Genomic DNA, 21,331 nt, shown 5'->3' with positions numbered 1-21,331 from the left:
AGGTCATGAATGGTGGGCTAGCTGTGAGGAATGTCATATTTAAGCTTCACCTTCGACAACCAGTTCTTTACCCAAACACACGGAACAGCCATGGGGTCCAAATTCGCACCCCAATACGCCAACATTTTCATGCACAAGTTCGAGCATGACTTCTTCACTGCACAGGACCTCCAACCAACGCTATACACCAGATACATCAACGACATTTTCTTCCTATGGATCCACGGCGAAGAATCACTGAAGAGACTACACGATAACATCAACAAGTTCCATCCCACCATCAAACTCACCATGGACTACTCCTCAGAATCGGTTTCATTCTTGGACACACGAATCTCCATCAAAGACAGGCACCTCAGCACCTCACTCTACCGCAAGCCCACGGACAACCTCACGATGCTCCACTTTTCCAGCTTTCACCCTAACCACGTCAAAGAGGCCATCCCCTATGGACAGGCCCTGCGAGTACACAGGATCTGCTCAGACGAGGAGGAACGCGATGGACACCTACAGACGCTGAAAGACGCCCTCGTAAGAACGGGATATGACGCTCGACTCGTCGATCGACAGTTCCGAAGGGCCACAGCGAAAAATCGCATAGACCTCCTCAGAAGACAAACACGGGACGCAACCAACAGAGTACCCTTTGTCGTCCAGTACTTCCCCGGAGCGGAGAAACTACGCCATTTTCTCTGCAGCCTTCAACATGTCATCGATGACGATGAACACCTCGCTAAGGCCATCCCCATGCCTCCACTACTCGCTTACAAACAGCCACCTAAACTCAAACAGACCATCGTTCGCAGCAAATTACCCAGCTTTCAGGTGAACAGCGTCCACGACACCACACAACCCTGCCACAGCAACCTCTGCAAGACATGCCAGATCATCGACACAGATACCACCATCACAAGAGAGGACACCACCCACCAGGTACATGGTTCATACTCTTGTGACTCGGCCAACGTTGTCTACCTCATACGTTGCAGGAAAGGATGCCCCGGAGCATGGTACATTGGCGAGACCATGCAGACACTGCGACAACGGATGAACGGACACCGCGCAACAATCACCAGACAGGAGGGTTCCCTCCCAGTCGGGGAACACTTCAGCAGTCAAGGACATTCAGCCTCCGACCTTCGGGTAAGCGTTCTGTTCTCCAAGGCGGCCTTCGAGACACACGACAACGCAAAATCGTCGAGCAGAAATTGATAGCCAAGTTCCGCACCCATGAGGACGGCCTCAACCAGGATCTTGGGTTCATGTCACACTACATGTAACCCCACCAGCGAAAAAAAGTTATCTGTTTTTAATACAACTGGTCATTCTCTCTCTCGCTGCCTTTCTGGTCTCTCTCTCTCTCTCTCTGTCTTTGTGATCTGACCCCTTGTGTATTCAGTATTCTTGGATGTAATGTTTCCCTGACTAACCTGCCTGAACACCATCCACTCCTTTGATTATCTCTCTGCCGAGGTGTGATAAAGGGCAGTTAGAAAGATTATCTGTAATCACCAGGCATTGTTCTCTGTCTATATATGCTGTGCCTTTATGGAACCCTTCACTCACCTGACGAAGGAGCAAAGCTCCGAAAGCTTGTGATTTCAAATAAAGCTGTTGGACTATAACCTGGTGTTGTACGACTCCTTAAATTTGTCCACCCCAGTCCATCACCGGCATCTCCACCTCATATTTAAGCTCAATTGTGTTATCAAGCAAACATCAACACATGCATATATTTTCAGAAAAGGGCATGGAATGAAGATTAGGAGGAGAACTCTGGCAGATTTTTCCCCTCACTAGTCCAGGGAAATTAAGACCAATTGTATTACCCGAACACACTGTCCTGGGTGTGCGCAGCAGACTTGACAATCTGGAGATTGGATCTGGGTTCTCTCCAGCCTGTGTGTCTAAGCATTACACTGGCAGTACAGTTACTAACAGCTGGTCATGAAGATTTCCAGAAAGTTTCTGTTGGGGGTTACCATCGCATGTGCAAGGTCCATGCATTGGAACCACTGGCAGAAGCAATCCCGCTAAGGCAAGTGTAAAAGTGACTAATGACTTCACAATGGCCAAGTCAATGCTTGGCAAAAGAACCAGAGGAGACATGAGGAAAAAAAAAATTATGCGAGTAATTGTGATCCGGACTGCACTGCCTGAAAGGGTGGTGGAAGCAGATTCAATAATACCTTCAAAAGGGAATTGGATAAATACCTGAAGGGGGGAAATTTGAAGGCCACGGGGAAAGAGCAGGGGAGTGGGACTAACTGGATTGCTCTTTCAAAGAGCCAGCACAGCTGTGATGGGCCGATTGGTCTCCTTCTTTGCTGTATCATTCTATGATTTGCTACCTGGTGTTCCTATATGACTGTGATGTTGGGGTATTCAATAGCTGTTTCCAGATTTTAAGATTGAAATTACTTAACCATTTTAAAATAATCTTTCAAACTTAATACATACTTCACATACCGATATATAATCATGCACTTTTATTTTCTTAACATTTCTAATTTGGAAATATTGTTGGTGATAAAATCTCTCTTTTCACTCTTTATTGATTGACACTCTTGTGCACCCTTATATCTGCATTTCTTATGAGTTTCTCTGCTTTTCTGTAGTATAAACAGGTTACTTTGCATCAAATAATCGTGCTAAAATAAACTAGTATCAGCAATGGTGGCCATGAAAGTACCGGATTGTCGTAAAAACCCACCTGGTTCACTAATGTCCTTTAGGGAAGGAAACCTGCCGTCCTTACCCGGTAAGGCCAATATGTGACTCCAGACCCACAGCAACGTGGTTGATTCTTAATCGCCCTCTGAAATGGCCTAGCAAGCCATTCAGTTGTACAGTCTCGCTACAAAAAGTCACAAGAATAAAACCGAACGGACCACCCGACGTCGGACCACTAGGCACCGGACACGACAAAGGAAAACCAAGCCCAGCCGACCCTGCAATCTGGGGATTTGTGCCAAAATTGGGAGTGCTGTCTCACAGACTAGTCAAGCTCACAGAATCATACCTTTCGGCCAATGTCCCAGACTCTTCCATCACCAACCCTGGGTACATCCTGTCCCACCGGCAGGACAGACGCACCAGAGGTGGTGGTACAGTGATGTACAATCAGGAGGGAGTGGGCCTGGGAGTCCTCAACATTGACACCGGACCCCATGAAATCTCACAGCATCAGGTCATACATGGGCAAGGAAACCTCCTGCTGATTACCACCTACTGCCCTCCCTCAGCTGATGAATCAGTCCTCTTCCCTGATGAGCACCATTTGGAGGAAGCACTGAGGGTAGCAAGGGCACAGAATGTGCTCTGGGTGGGGAATTCAATGTCCATCACCAAGAGTGGCTCGGTAGCACCACTACTGACTGAGCTGGCCGAGTCCTGAAGGAAGTAGCTGTCAGACTGGGCCTTCGGCAGGTGGTGAGCGAACCAACACGAGGGAAAAGCCTACTTGACCTCGTTTTCACCAATCTACCTGTCGCAAATGCATCTGTCCATGACAGAATTGTTAGGAGTGACCACCGCACAGTCCTTGTGGAGACGAAGTCCCGTCTTCACACTGAGGACGCCATCCAACGTGTTGTGTGACTACCACCATGCTAAATGGGATAGATTCAGATCAGATCTGGCAGCTCAAAACTGGGTATCCATGAGGCGCTGTGGACCATCAGCAGCAGCAAAATTGTATTCCAGCACAATCTGTAACCTCGTGGCCCGGCATATTCCTCACTCTACCATTACCAACAAGCCAGGGGATCAACCCTGGTTCAATGAGGAGAGTAGAAGAGCATGCAAGGAGCAGCACCAGGCGTACCTAAAAATGAGGTGTCAAACTGGTGAAGCTACAACTCAGGACCACATGCATGCTAAACAGCGGAAGCAACATGCTATAGACAGAGCTAAGCAATTACACAACCAACGGATAGGATCAAAACTCTGCAGTCCTTCCACATCCAGTCGTGAATGGTGGTGGACAATTAAACAACTAACGGGAGGAGGAGGCTCTGTCAACATCCCCATCCTCAATGATGGCAGAGCCCAGCACGTGAGTGCAAACGACAAGGCTGAAGCGTTTGCAACCATCTTCAGCCAGAAGTGCCGAGTGGATGATCCATCACCGCCTCCTCCCGATTTTCCAACCATCACAGAAGCCAGTCTTCAGCCAATTCGATTCACTCCACGTGATATCAAGAAACGGCTGAGTGCACTGGATACAGCAAAGGCTATGGGCCCCGACAACCTCCCGACTGTAGTGCTGAAGAATTGTGCTCCAGAACTAGCCATGCCTCCAGCCAAACTGTTCCAGTACAGCTACATCACTGGCATTTAGCTGACAATGTGGAAAATTGCCCAGGTATGTCTTGTCCAGAGAAAGCAGGACAAATCTAATCTGGCCAATTACCGCCCCATCAGTCTACTCTCAATCATCAGCAAAGTGATGGAAGGTGTCGTCGACAGTGCTATCAAGCGGCACTTACTCACCAATAACCTGCTGACTGATGCTCAGTTTGGATTCCGCCAGGACCTCTCGGTTCCAGACCTCATTACAGCCTTGGTCCAAACATGGACAAAAGAGCTGAATTCCAGAGGTGAGGTGAGAGTGACTGCCCTTGACATCAAGGCAGAATTTGACTGAGTGTGTCACCAAGGAGCCCTAGTAAAATTGAAGTCAATGTGAATCAGGGGGGAAAACTCTCCAATGGCTGGAATTATACCTAGCACAAAGGATGATGGTAGTGGTTGTTGGAGACCAATCATCTCAGCCCCAGGACATTGCTGTAGGAGCTCCTCAGGGCAATGTCCTAGGCCCAACCATCTTCAGCTGCTTCATCAATGAACCTCCCTCCATCATAAGGTCAGAAATGGGGCTGTTCGCTGATGATTGCACAGCGTTCAGTCCCATTCACAATCCCTCAGATAATGAAGCAGTCCGTGCCCGCATGCAGCAAGACCTGGAGAATATCCAGGCTTGGGCTGATAATTGGCAAGTAACATTTGCATCAGACAAGTGCCAGACAATGACCATCACCAACAAGAGAGAGTCTAACCACATCCCTTTGACATTCAACGGCTTTACCATCGCCGAATCCCCCACCTTCAACATCCTCGGGGTCACCATTGACCAGAAACTTAACTGGACCAGCCACATAAATACTGCGGCAACAAGAGCAGGTCAGAGGCTAGGCATTCTGCGGCGAGTGAATCACCTTCTGACTCCCCAATGCCTTTCCACCATCTACAACCACAAGTCAGGAGTGTGATGGAATACTCTCCACTTGCCTGGATGAGTGCAGCTCCAACAACACTCAAGAAGCTCAACACCATCCAGGACAACACAGCCCACTTGATTGGCACCCCATCCACCACCCTAAACATTCACTCCCTTCACCACCAGAGCACTGTGGCTGCAGTGTGAACCATCTACAGGATGCACTGCAGCAACTTGCTAAGGCTTCTTCGACAGCACCATCCAAACCCGCGACCTCTACCACCTAGAAGGACAACGGCAGCAGGTACATGGGAACAACACCACCTGCACGTTCCCCTCCAAGTCACACACCATCCCGACTTGGAAATATATCGCCGTTCCTTCATCGTCGCTGGGTCAAAATCCTGGAACAGCACTGTGGGAGAACCTTCACCCCACAGACTGCAGTGGTTCAAGAAGGCGGCTCACCACCACCTTCTCAAGGGCAATTAGGGATGGGCAATAAATGCTGGCCTTGTTAGCGACGCCCACATCCCATGAACGAATAAAAAAAATAGAAACCAGTCTGTGGTAATAATGAGTGTAAGGATCTATTGGAAGATGAGATGGAGTTGTAATGTTAATTCACAACATGCAAAGACTGAGAATGCTGCTGGAAGCACCAAATATTTTGCATACTGAAAAATGAATATCAGCATGCAGTATTATCATAGGAACATAGGAACAGGAGTAGGCCATTCAGCCCCTCGTGCCTGCTCTGCCATTTGATAAGATCATGGCTGATCTGTGATCTAACTCCATATACCTGCCTTTGGCCCATATCTCTTAGCTTTTTGGCAACCAAAAGGTATTATCTATCTCAGATTTAAATTTAGCAATTGAGCAAGTATCAATTGCCGTTTGCGGAAGAGAGTTCCAAACTTCTACCACCCTTTGTGTGTAGAAATGTTTTCTAATCTCGCTCCTGAAAAGATCTGGCTCTAATTTTTAGACTGTGCCCCCTATTCCTAAAATCCCCAACCAGCGGAAATAGTTTCTCTCTATCCACCCTATCTGTTCCCCTTAATATCTTATAAACTTCGATCAGATCACCCCTTAACCTTCGAAACTCCAGAGAATACAACCCCAATTTGTGTAATCTCGCCTCGTAACTTAACCCTTGAAGTCCGGGTATCATTCTAGTAAACCTACGCTGCACTCCCTCCAAGGCCAATATGTCCTTCCGAAGGTGCGGTGCCCAGAACTGCTCACAGTACTCCAGGTGCGGTCTAACCAGGGTTTTGTATAGCTGCAGCATAACTTCTGCCCCCTTGTACTCCAGTCCTCTAGATATAAAGGCCAACATTCCATTTGCCTTCTTGATTATTTTCTGCACCTGTTCATGACACTTCAATGATCTGTGTACCTGAACCACAGTTTTTAACTTTTTACCATTTAGAAAGTACCCTGTTCTATCCTTTTTTGATCCAAAGTGGATGACCTCACATTTGTCTACATTGAATTCCATTTGCCACAGTTTTGCCCATTCACCTAATCCATCAATATCACTTTGTAATTTTATGTTTTCATCTATACTGCTTACAACGCCACCAATCTTTGTGTCAAACTTAGATATGAGACTTTCTATGCCTTCATCTAAGTCGTTAATAAATATTGTGAATAATTGAGGCCCTAAGACTGATCCATGTGGGACACCACTAGTCATACCCTGCCAATGTGAGTACCTACCCATTATCCCTACTCTCCGTCGCCTTTCGTTCAGCCAACTTCCTAACCAAGTCCGTACTTTTCCCTCGATTCCATGGGCTTCTATTTTAGCTAACAGTCTCTTATGCGGGACCTTATCAAATGCCTTCTGGAAGTCCATATAAATAACATCCATTGACATTCCCCTGTCCACTACTTTAGTCATCTCTTCAAAAAATTCAATCAGGTTTGTCAGGCACGACCTACCTTTCACAAATCCATGCTGGCTCTCTCTGATTAACTGAAAATTCTCGAGGTGTTCAGTCACCCTATCCTTAATTATAGACTCCAGCATTTTCCCCACAACAGATGTTAGGCTAACTGGTCTATAATTCCCCGGTTTCCCTCTCTCTCCTTTCTTAAAAAGTGGAGTGACATGTGCAATTTTCCAATCATCAGACAGCACAAGTTTTAAAAATCAATTTTCAGCTCTCATTTGTATATATGGCGTAGGGAAGTTTTCCACTGATTTAGTCGGTCAACTAATTTGGTTGGCCTTTGCAGCTTTCTATAACTCCATTCTGAGATTCAAGAGTGAGGCTTGTTTCCATGCTGTGAAGATTTTGTGATTTCTCCAGAACATGGGAATGTTTCATCTCCACCAGTGAAGGGCAACTCAGTTGATAACTGGGATTAGGAACCTGAGTCATGAGGAAAGATTGCATAACCTGGGAATGTTTATACTGGAGAAGAGAAGACTGGGGTAATTTTATTGAAGTATTCAAGATCTTAGAGGGTGTTGATATGTTTAATGTTGATTTTACAATAAAAGCTATAGACAGTTTAGTTTTAACTACTTTACACAGAATGTGGTGAATGTATGGGATGGACTGCCGAGGGAAGCAGTGGGGGCAAATTCAAGAAAGTTGGATAAGTACCTGGAGAAAATAATTGATAGAGGGTATAAGAGGTATTGTGGGATCTGATACTGCATAGGCACTGGGATCAGCCAGGTGTACTGCAATGGTCTATTCCGATCCCATATATTCTATTGTTTCTTTGTACTTGCAATAACCAACTTGATTTTAAAAAGAACGTGGAGCTTCGGAATATGTGCACTGCAGATTGCTATCTATCTCCCTTAATACTAACCCAAGTTAAAAACTTATTTGTCATTCTCATTGTGTATCACAATGCTGCCTCTATGTCGCCATTGTTTTGCCATTGACATGTCGACAGACTGGTTTAAAGCTTGGTCTCACAGGTAATTTTCATTTGAACGGAAAGATTATTTTTTGGAAATGATAATCTGTGTGTAACCAAACAATTATTGATGATTTACTGACTGGAATATTGATGATAAGCACTAAGGTGAATAAGACAAGAGACTAGTTACTTCAAATTATTCATCTCCCATGCTAAGAAAAATGCTGTACCGCATACAGTAAAATTACAGTTCACTCAGCCTGGCCTGACCAGTTGTGTTAGAGTGCTGTAAGCACAGTAAATAGTTTTACCTTCTCCAACACCTCCCACCTCCTAATAGATGTGACCTTCATATGCCAGCCCCCTCTTTTTTTTAGAAGAACATTTCAAATTAACCTTAGTTTTAAAGAAAGGATCACACTTTTCGCACAGCAGTGTGTGGTAAGATTATGATTTATAGTCACTAACCATGTCTGTTATTTTGAGAGAGGTGAGTAAGGTTTTCTTGTGGGCTGCATGGGAAGTTGGAGCAGATGCTTGATCAGGAAGGTCACCTTTTCTTTTCGCTTGCAACAGAAGCCTCATTTGTCCCCTATGTCAGTGTAAGAAGTTGTTCAACGGTGCAACAATGGATTCATTTGCATTGTTGTCCTTCAGCTTTCTGGGACTTTTAGAAAACAAATGACTGGTTTCCCATTGACGTATAAGCCCCAATTTTAACCTAACCTGCTCAGTGGGAATGTGGCGGGTTCGAGTCTGATGCCCATTTTATACCCTGCCCGATTTTACACTCCATTGACTTCAGTGTGGAGTAAAATCGTACGGGGTATAAAATGGGCATGTGACCTAAACCCGCCCTTTCCTTGCCCTGTTCCCACCGGGCATGATAGGTCAAAATTGGCCTACAGTATAGGCTGGTTTGATACGTGGCTGGAATTTGCATTTTGACATTACAGTTAATTTGTGTAAAAATCTGCAGAATAAATGGTGCAGTCTTTCATCAGTGTGAAATCTATAGTGGTTAGACATCAGTTTGTTATGAGCATATAAACAAATGGATTTAAATCAAGCTGGTTTAAGTAGTCTAATTAAAATCCTAGTATTCTGTTTTTCCTCACTTCTCCCCATCCCCCCACCCCCAGCACTGTCCAGCATGTATGTCAGGCAGTAATATGAAACCACCCATTACTATTCTAGTTAAGAGTAGAGAACTAGTGTAAACACTGAGAAGTCAAATTCAGTTTCAATCAGTGTGGTTGTTTTGAACTGAAGGATCCCCAATGTAAATTAAATATGCATTAACTAAAATCATTTTGGAATCTTTTTAAGCGTGGATCAGCTTCTTAGAGATCTATATTAATTCAAAGATTTTGTGAGGTACTTTTAAATACTGTACAAAAGTAGTTGCCTGATTGTAAAGCCTGTGGGAAATTTGGCTGGATTCATGGCAGAAGTAGATAAGCTATCAGTAACGTCTTATCAGAAGTTTTCAAAACCAAATGTTCTGTTAGGAGTATGTCACTGGTGGAAATTTAGCATTCAGTAAATGGTGTTACAGTTGAATTCCACACACATAAATTATGACAACTTAGGTTGGCTGTTCTGTGGTTTGTTGTGTCTGGTTTGGTTCCTACTTTGAAAGTTGCCGTTGCACTTGGTCATTTGAGGCTTATTTTCATAGTCTGGCCATACCAGCAGGATCCCTATGCACTGCATGGGAACAGACAAAGCAAAATTAAAGCCATGAATAGTTGAACCAGTGTTATAACAAACAATGGTAACATATGTACATCGACCAGACCTATGCAGCTGTTAATATCTTAACTTCCTCACAGTTATTTAAATGTGTAGAAAATCACTTTGAAAAATTTGCCATGTGTTCTCAGACATGTGGCCTTGATATTCTCGCTTCCCTCTACCATTCCCCAAAACTGGCATCGCCCCTCCTGCTCTTAAAGGGGTGATTTTGATAAGTTGAATAAACAAGATAAAGGCTGTTGTTTGAGAAACAAATAACTGTTGGTAAGAAGACAGTCTGCAGTGTGTACAGTCTATAAATTTAGCAGCATTTGGAAAGGGAAAAACATAGTGGTAACACTTCTAAAAATCCATCAGGGAGTTACAGATAATAATAGAATAAAAGAAATGGCAGTACAAAAATCCTCAGGTTCCCTGGCTGTTCCAGTCATAAAATTTGCACAATAATTTTGAACAGTGTTTAAGTTTTTGCAAGAGAACCTTGTAGGACATACCTGCTTACATATTAACAATGGAATGCAGCTTTATTGTCAGTTTGAGGAGACAGGTAAATAGTCCATGTTTACCACATTCAGACAAGAGAATACACAAAGGATTAATTTTCAGTGAGCTACATCATCAGGGAGGTACAATCATACTGCAGAATGATGTGCAATTCCAGATTACAGACAGTTGCTCTAGTTATTTATAGTATGGTCGACATGAGAGATCTGAATAAAATGCCTTTTCTCTTGCATTGTCACTCATCTGTCTGGAATAGATGTCCAAACCTAAAGTTTAAATTCATGTATAAATGATGAGTGGAATGACATTTTGGAAATGAAAGATGTAATAGTAGTTTTTGGCACCCACACATCTTGTTTATTTGCATTTTAAGTTTTAGTTTTATGTCAGAAAGAAAAAAATGTTCCATATATTCCAAGAAAATGGTAAATGTTTATTTGTTCTGGTCTGTTTTAGGTGTTTCCCCCACCTTAGACTTTTTGTTTCTTATTAGTTACGTTTATCGTGAGGAAGTTGTGGTATTTCAAGATATTTCCCACTTAGAGTCTTATCAATAACTTGCGATTTTGTTATGTTTCAGTGTCCTGACTGAGCACTTCCACCTTAAGAGTCATTTACGATGGTGATATTATCATCGAGAGGGTTGGACCCCAAATTTTGATTGTATGGAATTGAAATCTGTCATCTGTAGAGGGGAAAAAAAGGTAAGCTATATAATATAAGGTGTGTGTGTGTGGAAGGAGGGGAAAGAGGGTTGGGGGGAGGGTGGACAATGACTTTGATTCATGGAAGTAAAAAAATGAATCTAGAATTACTACATAAAAGGTTGAGTTTCTCATAATTATAGGTAAGTGGTTGTATTAGCCCACAGTTTCCAATAAGTAACTATTAACAATGTAGCTTTGTTGTTTCAATTTTGCCAGAGGTGGATAAGCCAACATGTTCCAAGGTCAAGTTGCATCTGAACTCAGTTGAAGGCCTAGCTTGACTGGATGGGCCAAACAGAGACTTGGAAATCCTTCCTCCCTCTGTAGAGAATTTAGGAAGACAACTGATTGACTTGGATGAGATTCTGGAGGGTCTATGTGGAACTGTAATTCAGTGAGAGTCAGCACCTATGAGAGGAGGAATGAAAACTGGAAAGAAAAAGAGTTTAAAAAAAAGTTAAGCTTCCTTGATGACTTGGTGGTAAAGGCACTTTATTGCACTAGGCCATACAGACCAGAAGCTCCCAGGTTCAATCACTGTGAAGAGTCGTGGAAGAGCAGCAACTGGGGTGGATTGTGTGCGTGTGGGGCAGGGGGGGAGACTTCAGTCAGCCTCAGCTCCCATGAGCAACAGAGAGGAAAACATCAGCTAGGGTTCCTGCTCTTGATTGCTATCCAGTGACCCTGCTGCAAAGAATAGTGTGTGGACATCAGGTGAGAATGAGATCAGGTTGGCTGTGATATCTTGCACAGTCAAGTAGTATCCCAATACTCACGACCCAGCCTAGGCACACACATGAAAGTAGCCATGAGTGTGGTAATGGAGGTGTACAGGCATCCATGGAGCTGTAATCCAGCAGGAGTCACTGGCTTCAGGTTAAGAGGGATGAAAAGAGAAGAAAATCAGAAAAAAAGAGACTATTGCATTTGTTGCTTCACAGAGGCTCGCCATTTTGGGTCTCCTTCCCTTATCAGCCAGTCCATGTTACATGGTACAGGGTGGCATTGTTTGTCCCAGGGCAGTTCCATTCATTGGAGTTGGGACTGGCACTCTGGGCTGGCTTGGAAGCTAAATCAGAGGCACCTGACCCCAGTTACTAATCCATACTTGAAGACTATGAAGGACTTCCGAGGTCAGGCTGCTTTGGTTTATATCCCAGGCTGGTCTGAAATGCCAATCCTTATTGCAGTGACTACGGCCACTCCAAGATGCATGTGGCTGCTCCACATGATACACGCCATGCAGTGACTGAGGAGGAAGGAGGCCCAAAGTAGCAGTCCTCTGAGGTAACAAATTTGATGACATTTCTGTCCAGTATCTTAAAGTTTTATACTTACATATTTTTCAGACAAAAATGGGTGGAGCATTTTGAATAGAAAAATACTCTCCTAAACTTTCCTTAACCTTTTTTAGATGACTGCGGGTCTCTTAGCATATTGAAGGTTGCCTGAGACTACAGTACTTACATTGGTATGACCACTTTGCTTGAATTTGGTGTAAATGCCAAACAGATCTGCAGCAACTTTTTATTTAAAGGTGTCATCTGTAATGACCTTCATATGTGAACATGCCAGCTCAAGAAGTAATTTGTGCTCTACACATTTTTACAGAATTAAGAACATAAGAAATTGGAGCAGGAATAGGCCATACGGCCCCTCGAGCCTTCTCCACCATTCAGTAAGATCATGGCTGATCTTCGACCTCAACTCCACTTTCCCACCAGATCCTCATATCCCTTAGAATCCACAAATCTATTGATCTCAATCTTGAACCTACTCAATGACTGAGCATCCACAGAAGAGAATTCTAAAGATTCACAACCCACTGAGTGAAGAAATTTCTTCTCCCCTCAGTCCTAATTGGCCGACCCCTTATCCTGAGACTATGACCCCCAGTTATAGACTCTCCAGCAAAGGGAAACAGTCTCTGAGCAACTACCCCATCAAGACTTTCAGCATCTTATATGTTTCAGTGAGATCACCTCTGGTTCTTCTAAACTCCATAGAGTATAGGCCCATTCTACTCAATCTCCTCATAGGACAACCCTCTCATCCCAGGAATCAATCTAGTGAACTTTCATTTCACCGCCTCTAAGACAAGTATATTCTTCGTTCGGTAAGGAGACCAAGCCTTGTACAATTGCAGCAAGACTTCCTTACTCTTGTACTCCACCAACCTTGCAATAAAGACCAACATACCATTTGCCTTCCTAATTGCTTGCTGTACTTGCATGTTAACTTTCTGGCCCCGATTTTCAATGGAAATTGCAGGTGCATTGGGGGTGGGGGGGGGGGGGGGGGTGGGGGGCGGGGGCTGCGAAAGTTTGGAAATTCCCGAGCGGGTGAGGAAGCCAGTCCCAACCCGCTGACTTCTTGGTTTCCTACAGACACGCCTGTGTCCGCACGCACTTCCCGAATGTGGAAGTCCCGCCGGCAATTAAAGCTCGCGGGATGATAGTTAAAGAACCAAATGTACCTCATTGAGGTACTTAAGGTGCTTTTTTTCTGACATAGTAGATAGTTAAAACGATTTTAAACTTACCTGGGCAGCTTTCCCACGGCTTCCGATTCATGCCTGTCCTTCTCCGATCTCCCTCTCTCCCCCTGATCGCCCCCCCCGATTTCCCCCCCCCCCGATCTCCCCCGATCTCCCCCCTCTCCCCTCCCCTGATCTTCAGTGCCCTTCACTGTCTGTTCCAGTGCCGGATAATGTCTCTCTCTCACTCTCTTTCCCTCCCCCTCCCCCCCACCCCCGCCTCGGCATTGCAGCTCCTGTAGGCCGTCAACCTGTCAATCAGGCTGGCTGCCGGGCGCGAAACCCGGAAACAACTTTAATTACCATCAATTACATCGTGATCGTGTCAGAAAAAGTAAGTTTCTTTTTATTTGGGTTTGCTATGCGCACCTCCCCGCCCCCCACCCCCCTCCCCGCTGCCAACCCGTCACCATTTCAAAATTGAGCCCTCTGTGTTTCGTGGACACAAGGACACTCAAATCCCTCTGAACATCAACATTTAATAGTTTCTCACCATTTAAAAAAAATTCTGCTTTTCTATTCTTCCGACCAAAGTGAATAACCTCACAATTCCCCACATTGAATGATTTCTTTTTAATGCGAAGATGTGAATTGTTTTAAAGAGAAAGATGAAATACAGTTTATTCCTACAAGCAGAATTTTAATTTATAATGGTGCTATCCATAACTTATGTGACCATACAAAAGAGTAGCTGTATTTTCAGGTATATATATACATATATTTTGCCACAATGTAATTTTAAGACAAAACTATCTTTTATTGTGGTAACAATCAGTAGAATATTAAAATAACAAAACTATTTAAAATCTGATTTCAAATTATAAATAGTTAGAAATTATGGTGTAAATATTTTTTGTTCAGATGGTACATTGAAATTTTTAAATGTAATATATGCAATCAATCACATGAAGCTATAATGAGGGTGTTACCAAACATCCTTTTTGCAATTGTTCCTTGAAGGTTTTTCCCCCCCTTTCTTCGTCTAGAGAAGAGATCTTCTAAAAAGCATATATTGTCAATAGAGCATTGAACTTTATGTTGGGGTTCTCTGTTTGTATCCTAGCCTTGACTTTCATTTTAATTCAGCTACCTCGCCTCCCCCCCTCCCCCCCCCACCCCCCCCCCCCCCCCCCAGGCCCAATTCTGACACAGTACCCCCATCTCTAGTTCTAATTGGGCTGCAAAAAATACGTCTTATGGTGAGAGAAAAATTCTCTAGGGAGGCCCATCTTTCTCACCTGTGGTATGGTCTGTTGGCCAATTTGAAGCAGTGCTGGTAGGGGCTGTGGAGACATCTGCAGCTCAAACATTTAAAATGGAGGTCAAGGTATAAAATATGGGTAATTTTTTTCAGCAAAAACATTATTTTTTTTCTTCTTAAGGGAGACCATCTCCAATGAGTAAAGCTGGTACTCATTCAGTGTGTAACCTCTTTCCACCTGAAAAGATTATTGTTCAAAGGTGCTAGATGGGCGTTGAATTTTGATGAATAAGACTAAATAACAAACTGTGGGGCTAGGATTGACACTGAAAACAATATTTAAAAAAAAAATTTGAAGCCTGTAGCGCTCTGAATTTATTCCCACCTTCCTCCTCCACTGTTTTATATGTGCTTGATAATATTATTGTTGACCATTCTAGCTATTTCTTAATTATTTTCTGGTGTTGTGTAATTTATATTAGTTATTGTACAGTTACAGTTAGAAAAAAGAGAATGTGAATATTATGTAAGATCAGACATTTATATAGCTTTATCATGATGTGATCTGTTTAGGACTTCAAATCCATCAGGTTCAAAGTATTTGTTGTTCACTTTTTAATGTGATCATGCATTACTCATAATGTCTGTACCTCAAGAACTGAACAAGGTGCTATAATAGTGGCCAAGTAGCAGAGGTGGAAGATCAGCTACCTCCTGACACAGGTGGTCATGTTGATGGGGTGTCACGGTTGCCTGTTGCTTGAACTGGCCTGTCACTCATGAGTGGCGTGAATGTATTCTTAGCCTGGTTGTTTCAGGGAGTGACAGACATCACTGGTGCTGCTCCATGGAGCGACTTGAATGGTAATAGTCCATAGCCCAAACAGTCCTTCAGTCCTGGCAGGAGGATGCCCAAAGATCAATGATTCCTGTGAGAAATGATTGGGGGTAAATCAGGGATTTAAAAAAAGGAAGTTTTATTTATTTTTGTAACAAGTTGATATTGCCTAGGGTTGAAATAACTCCTTTTTAAATCTGAATAGCTTTTGTGCCATGTCCTGTTTCTTTGCACTTTTTTTGTATCTTAGCATACAGATTCTAAGCTGTCAGTGTTTTTTACACTCAAAGACATCAAAGCCGCACAGGTTATTAGGTTTGTGTTCTCATGAAACTCTCCTCAGGGGTGTATATTTGATTTTGTTAGTTCTGCTACTGTTAGGCCCTTTGCTTTTTAACTGCATAGTGTCTGGGGAAGTGTGAATGAATATGTCAGTAAAATCTCAGCTTCTACGTTGTCATGTCATTGTAGGATATTAGTTTTGCAGTCATATTGGAAGCTAGTCTTTTAAGATGTACTGATAACTAATGATTGATAAATTTTACTATCCTTTATAATATCCTAAATTTTGCTAGATTTTTTTTATATAACAGTTACGCTTGAAGGTATTTTTTGTTTAAAGTAATGTTTCTTTTTAAAAAAAAATCAAGCCTAATTTCATTGCGATTAGGATGGTATGTGCAATCTGGCTGATGACACCGGACTTTGCATTCCCCAAGAGTAGGTGCAGTGACAGACATGATAGTGAAATTTTATCCGGCTGATGTTGGACAAGAACGCTTAGCTCTAGTGGGTGTAATTATTAACTTGGTTGCCTGGGCGATTTTCATACCATTGAAATCAATGCAATGAAAATCGGGCAGGTCCTATAAAAAGTGGGTGATTTGGTCTGCCAGGTTACCACCCAGTCAGCCAAGTTGAAAATTACACCCCGTGTCTTCAGCATACACAAAGTGAAAATGGCAGTTCTGCTGGTTGTACCATAAGTGGGCTGATTCTAGAAGGTTACTTAAAGACTCAACAGGGATCATTTTCAACTTCACCACCTGTGCAGTAACCTGACCAAGTGGATTACTGCCTGTTGTAGAACCCGCACAATTTTCATCCCATTAAATTCAATGGAATGAAAATTGGACGAGTTTTACAATGGGCAGAGGATCGCTTTGACATCTTACCACCCAGGCAGTGAAATTCAAACTTACCCCCAATTATTTTTTTTCTTCTGCATATTCTATGACACAGAAGTTGTTGTATTATGATCTGTTACATGGTGGTTGGCGTGTGTTCAGTATCAAAGTGGCTATTGTGTAGTGGAAGAAAATAATGGTCAAATTGTGACAGCGATCTCTCAAGAAATGGATGCATCAACTTCCTGAAGGTTCAGTAGGTAAGTGGACTGAGTGGTATAGTAACAACCCATGCAGACCAGAAGTTTACAGATTCAATCTCTGGTTCACACTGAAACGTTAAATGTCAGTAGGATATTTGACCATGGAGATTATTGTAGCTGAAATGATCGTGTCCTCAATTGACATCAACACAATACAATTTCCAGTAGGCATTGGGAACAACCAGCATGGCTGATTTTTCCACCCCCCCCCCCCCCGCCCCCACCTCATAATTCTCTGGCGCTGAGGCCAACTGTAGCACCCCCATCACTGCCCAGAAAAGATCAGCTAGATCAGCACATACTAGAGATCAAATCTGAGCTCTTGCTGGTCTACATGGCTCAATAACACATTGGGCATAGCATTTACCTCTTAAGCCTTTAGGGGAGCATATCACCTATTCAAAATATATTTTTCTATCCACACGTATGGTCTCGTCACACATGCTATTCCCTAGCTAAGAAAGACTGGCAAGCAACTGCCTCTGTCGACTTATGAGCCTGGAATCACTAACTTTCTGATTTATTTTCCCTTCCTGTGGGGAATTATCTGGCTTTCCCCCAATCCCCATGGGCTGATTGAGATCAGTAAGTCACTGACTAAGAAATTTCTGAGGGGAGAATCCACTACACATTACATCAGAGCAACAATGCATGCATACTGTGCCACCACAACCTTCTTTATAGTTCAATATTCTAAACAGAAATGAGTATTACAGGGACTTCACTGTACGCTAACCTCTTTGCAGATGTACTTTTTAGTCATGGTGGCATCAGGAAATTGCAGCAGTATCACCTATTTTTAAATTGGGAATCATTTCAAAGCTTTAATCTTTAAACTTTAAATCTGTGGGAAACAACAGCTTTATCGCATTGTAAAATGAAAAGGAAAACTATCAATACTGGAAATCTGAAATAAAAACAAAAAATGTGCCGTGCCTGTTAGTCAGCATTTGTTAAAAGAAGGCTATTGACATTTCAGATTTGTGACGCTTCTGATGAAAAGTTTTATCTTCTTTGCTGTATGGTGGTGCAGTATTTTTATTGTACACAAATCACTGCAGTTAGAATTAGCTGCTTTAAAAGTAATATATTTATAAAAATCTAAACAGCATTTATTGATCGGTATAAAAAAACTCCACTTTTTAATTACAGTGACTTTTTTCTCTCAATAAATATGTGAATTGACAATATTGAGAAAATCTTAGAAGCATTGGGAGAGAGGTTTGTTAACATAGCTGCACTTGGTTCAAAATAGGATTTGCAAGGCTGTGATCTTTTTCTAAGGAGTTCTTCTATGGTAGTTTAAGTAGACAAATAGGCAAGATGGTCAGAAGATTCATGATTGTATTAGCAGATGAGATCCTGACAACATTTAATGCACTATACTCATGTCATACATGAGTATAGTGATGTGTTGAGAACTCTTTGAATAATGCCTTTGACTCATATAACTCAAAGCATCATATTAAGCAAAGGTCTAGGACCACAAGTCACTTCTTATTTTCAGTTTAGTTTAAAAATGACAAGACAAATAAAAACCACTACAATCATTGTCCGAAGCCTGATTTTTAAAGATGATGCTAACAGTAGTAATTTATTGTACTGTGGTGTATTGAAGTCTTTGTGAACATTTGAGGTACAATATCGCTTATGTTTTGCTGCAGTGACTTTGATTAAAATAATTTTCAATTGCTGCTTCACTAAAACAAAATTAAATCCATCAAAGTTAAAACCTAATTGGGTCTCCCTAAAGCAATGCTTTATTTACTAAAGCAGCATGTGTTCAGTAAAGCTGTCATTTAGCATTTGTAGTTTTCAACATTTGCCTTGTCATAGTCATAGCACTTATCTGCAAAGGTACCTTATTTTAACATTTAACATTTGCTTCCCCTACTCATGGGTCTTCTTCCCAGTTCAACTCAAGTAATTGGCTGAGTTTGTCTCCTCATTTTAGCTGGCCAGCTGCCAGTGTGAAACCATTGTCTGAGTTGCTGATGATTGAAATTAACATGACATTTGTGCAGTGGTAATGGAATATGTTAGTAATTAATTTCATGACTCTGAGGAAGGTTCCATCATCTACCACCTCTGATCAGCAGGAGGGGAGCGGGAGATGATGAAACTCTCCCAGCAGGCACTGTAGTGCAGTGGTTAGCCAAACTCACTGTCAAATTTAGTTTTGAAATCTTCCAAGAAAACTGAAACAATTGATAATTTATTACAACAAACGTCATTCACATTTTTTCAAAACAATGCAATGAATTCAAAAAGTGATTATAAAAATTAGAAAGGAAGACTTTAATAAGATGGGATTAATAAACGCTATGGTACACTGCTAAACTCTGCTGTTTTTTGAAAGGAACCAGCAAAGATATATTTTGCTTAAAAACAATTTCAGTGAAACGCACCTTAAATTTCCATGCATATTTACTGCAGTGTAGTGGTCTTTTAAGTGGCATCTGTGTATCCAAAGGGATTGTACTAACATCAGATCACTATATCAGATCAATTGTTCACAGCTGTCGAAAGTTACTGTGCATTGAGGCCCAAATTATGATATAATTTCATGTTTTGTGACTGTATTCTTCACTGAAAACATTTGCATTGTATGTAAAGTTAGGAGTTGATCTGTTGAGAATTTTTCATGGATCCAATTCATGGATAGTGTGGTAGCATGGCTTGTAGAACTCTACGCTACGACTTGGGTTTGTCGTTATAATTCCACACAGGAAAAGTTACCAATCCCCAGTATGTGGAGGATAAAAAAGACTTCTCCAGAAGGAGGACTGGAAAATTGGAGTGAGAGTCACTCAGAATTTGTACAGTTTGTGGTAGTCAGTTTCAGAGCAGCATTGGCCAAGGCTTGGAAGCAGGTCACTTGTCTGTTCCTCATGGCTGGGGTGTAGTGTGTGATTCTTTGAGACTTGAGAGGAAAATTCAGAGAAAATAAAAACAATATTATAAAAGGGAAAATACCTGCCTGTTCTGTTAAGGGATACAGATATGTTGCATGTATGGCATATAGACCATTCTAAAACCAATCTATTACCTAGTAGTATATGTTTAGCAATATTTTTTTCTTCATTATGTAATCTGTAATTTTGTTTTTAGGCAATGTGATTTGTAAAAATAAGTCTTCACTGCAATTCAAAATAGTTAGTTTGGTACAGTAGGTCATTTTCCCTAAAATTAATTCATTATTTGTGACTGGTTCCTTGCAATATTGCAATAACCCACCCATGAAACATCTTTGAAGATCAAGTGAGGGTGATATTTGTGGGAGGGTTATATTTGTGAGCTTATTTTACAGAATGCTGGTGAATGTCAGTTAAATTAGTTCAGCTTATAAGTGAAGATGGTTGAGACCATCTGTGTATGTGGATAAACAGGCAATTTGTGAATTGATTTGGCAGTGTGAGTCAATGTGTGTTTGCAAGTGAATCTGTCTATGTTTAACTAGTCAACTGCTGTCGATGCATGCAGTGTATCTGAAGTAAAACATTGACCTCAGTGATGTGTTCATGCATAGCATAAACCTTTTTAATAGAAATTAGTGAAGGACGGTAGTGAGGGTTATTTTAGTGGATTTACAGTAGTAACTACATTGTGTTGCAATAAAGTATCTGTTTAAATATCTTCATGTCAGTGAAGATATTTTTGGATTATTGCATTAATTATTGCGTCAGCAATTACATATTACTTCATGATGTTGCAATAAAGGAGTTCAAAAATTCCAGGCAGATTACCGTTTGTTTTTGTTAGCATTAAAGTGTCGTAATTTTTTTCAGTAATAGTCAATAGAATTAATCTCTGTTCCTCTTTATGCATTCGCATTGAGGTTTCGAGTTTTAAACTGGGGAAAACATAATACCATTTTGTAGATCTTGACCCAGTCTTGGTGATAATACCACTTTGGGGATACCATTTTGAATGCACAATGTTGCCCATTCTCACTTTTTTTAACTTAACTAGGAAGGAAGTATTTTAAATGACATATGTGATGTTTGTGTGCTTTTTATTAAATAGAGAACCTTCTGAAAAAAAATGAGAATGGATTCAGTCTTCCCCATGCTGTGCTTTCTCACTCTTCCCCAATGCGCATAGGATGTTATGTAGTGATGTGTGAAGACACTGAAAGTGAATGTAAATCAGTACTTTAATGTTCAGATGGTAATGCTCTGGTGTGCTTTTCTGTGACTGTGGCACACTAACAAATTGACTGACACTTTTGTCCTTTGGCATATTCCTAGTGGTGACACTAGTGGCCGTTTCAATGGAAATGAA

At 41.9% G+C, this 21,331-nt stretch overlaps 1 protein-coding gene across 6 annotated transcripts in view; it reads left to right on the top strand.

The window, feature by feature from the left end:
* The window catches only part of foxp1b (forkhead box P1b), a 413,548-nt gene that overhangs the window by 42,502 nt on the left and 349,715 nt on the right, over window positions 1–21,331 (top strand). For 5 of the 6 annotated variants that reach the window (XM_067998895.1, XM_067998898.1, XM_067998900.1 and 2 more), the window contains exon 2: window positions 10,956–11,079. The gene's annotated coding sequence lies outside the window, so the exon portion shown is untranslated. Of the gene's footprint in view, window positions 1–10,955; window positions 11,080–12,131; window positions 12,370–21,331 lie in introns of those variants that run through there. The other variant, XM_067998896.1, reaches the window with a different exon arrangement.

Source organism: Heptranchias perlo, chromosome 17 (assembly GCF_035084215.1).
Source record: "Heptranchias perlo isolate sHepPer1 chromosome 17, sHepPer1.hap1, whole genome shotgun sequence".
Taxonomy (NCBI): domain Eukaryota; kingdom Metazoa; phylum Chordata; class Chondrichthyes; order Hexanchiformes; family Hexanchidae; genus Heptranchias; species Heptranchias perlo.
The sequence above is the reverse complement of the archived record's forward strand: the minus strand, read 5'-3'. Positions and strand labels throughout refer to the sequence as shown.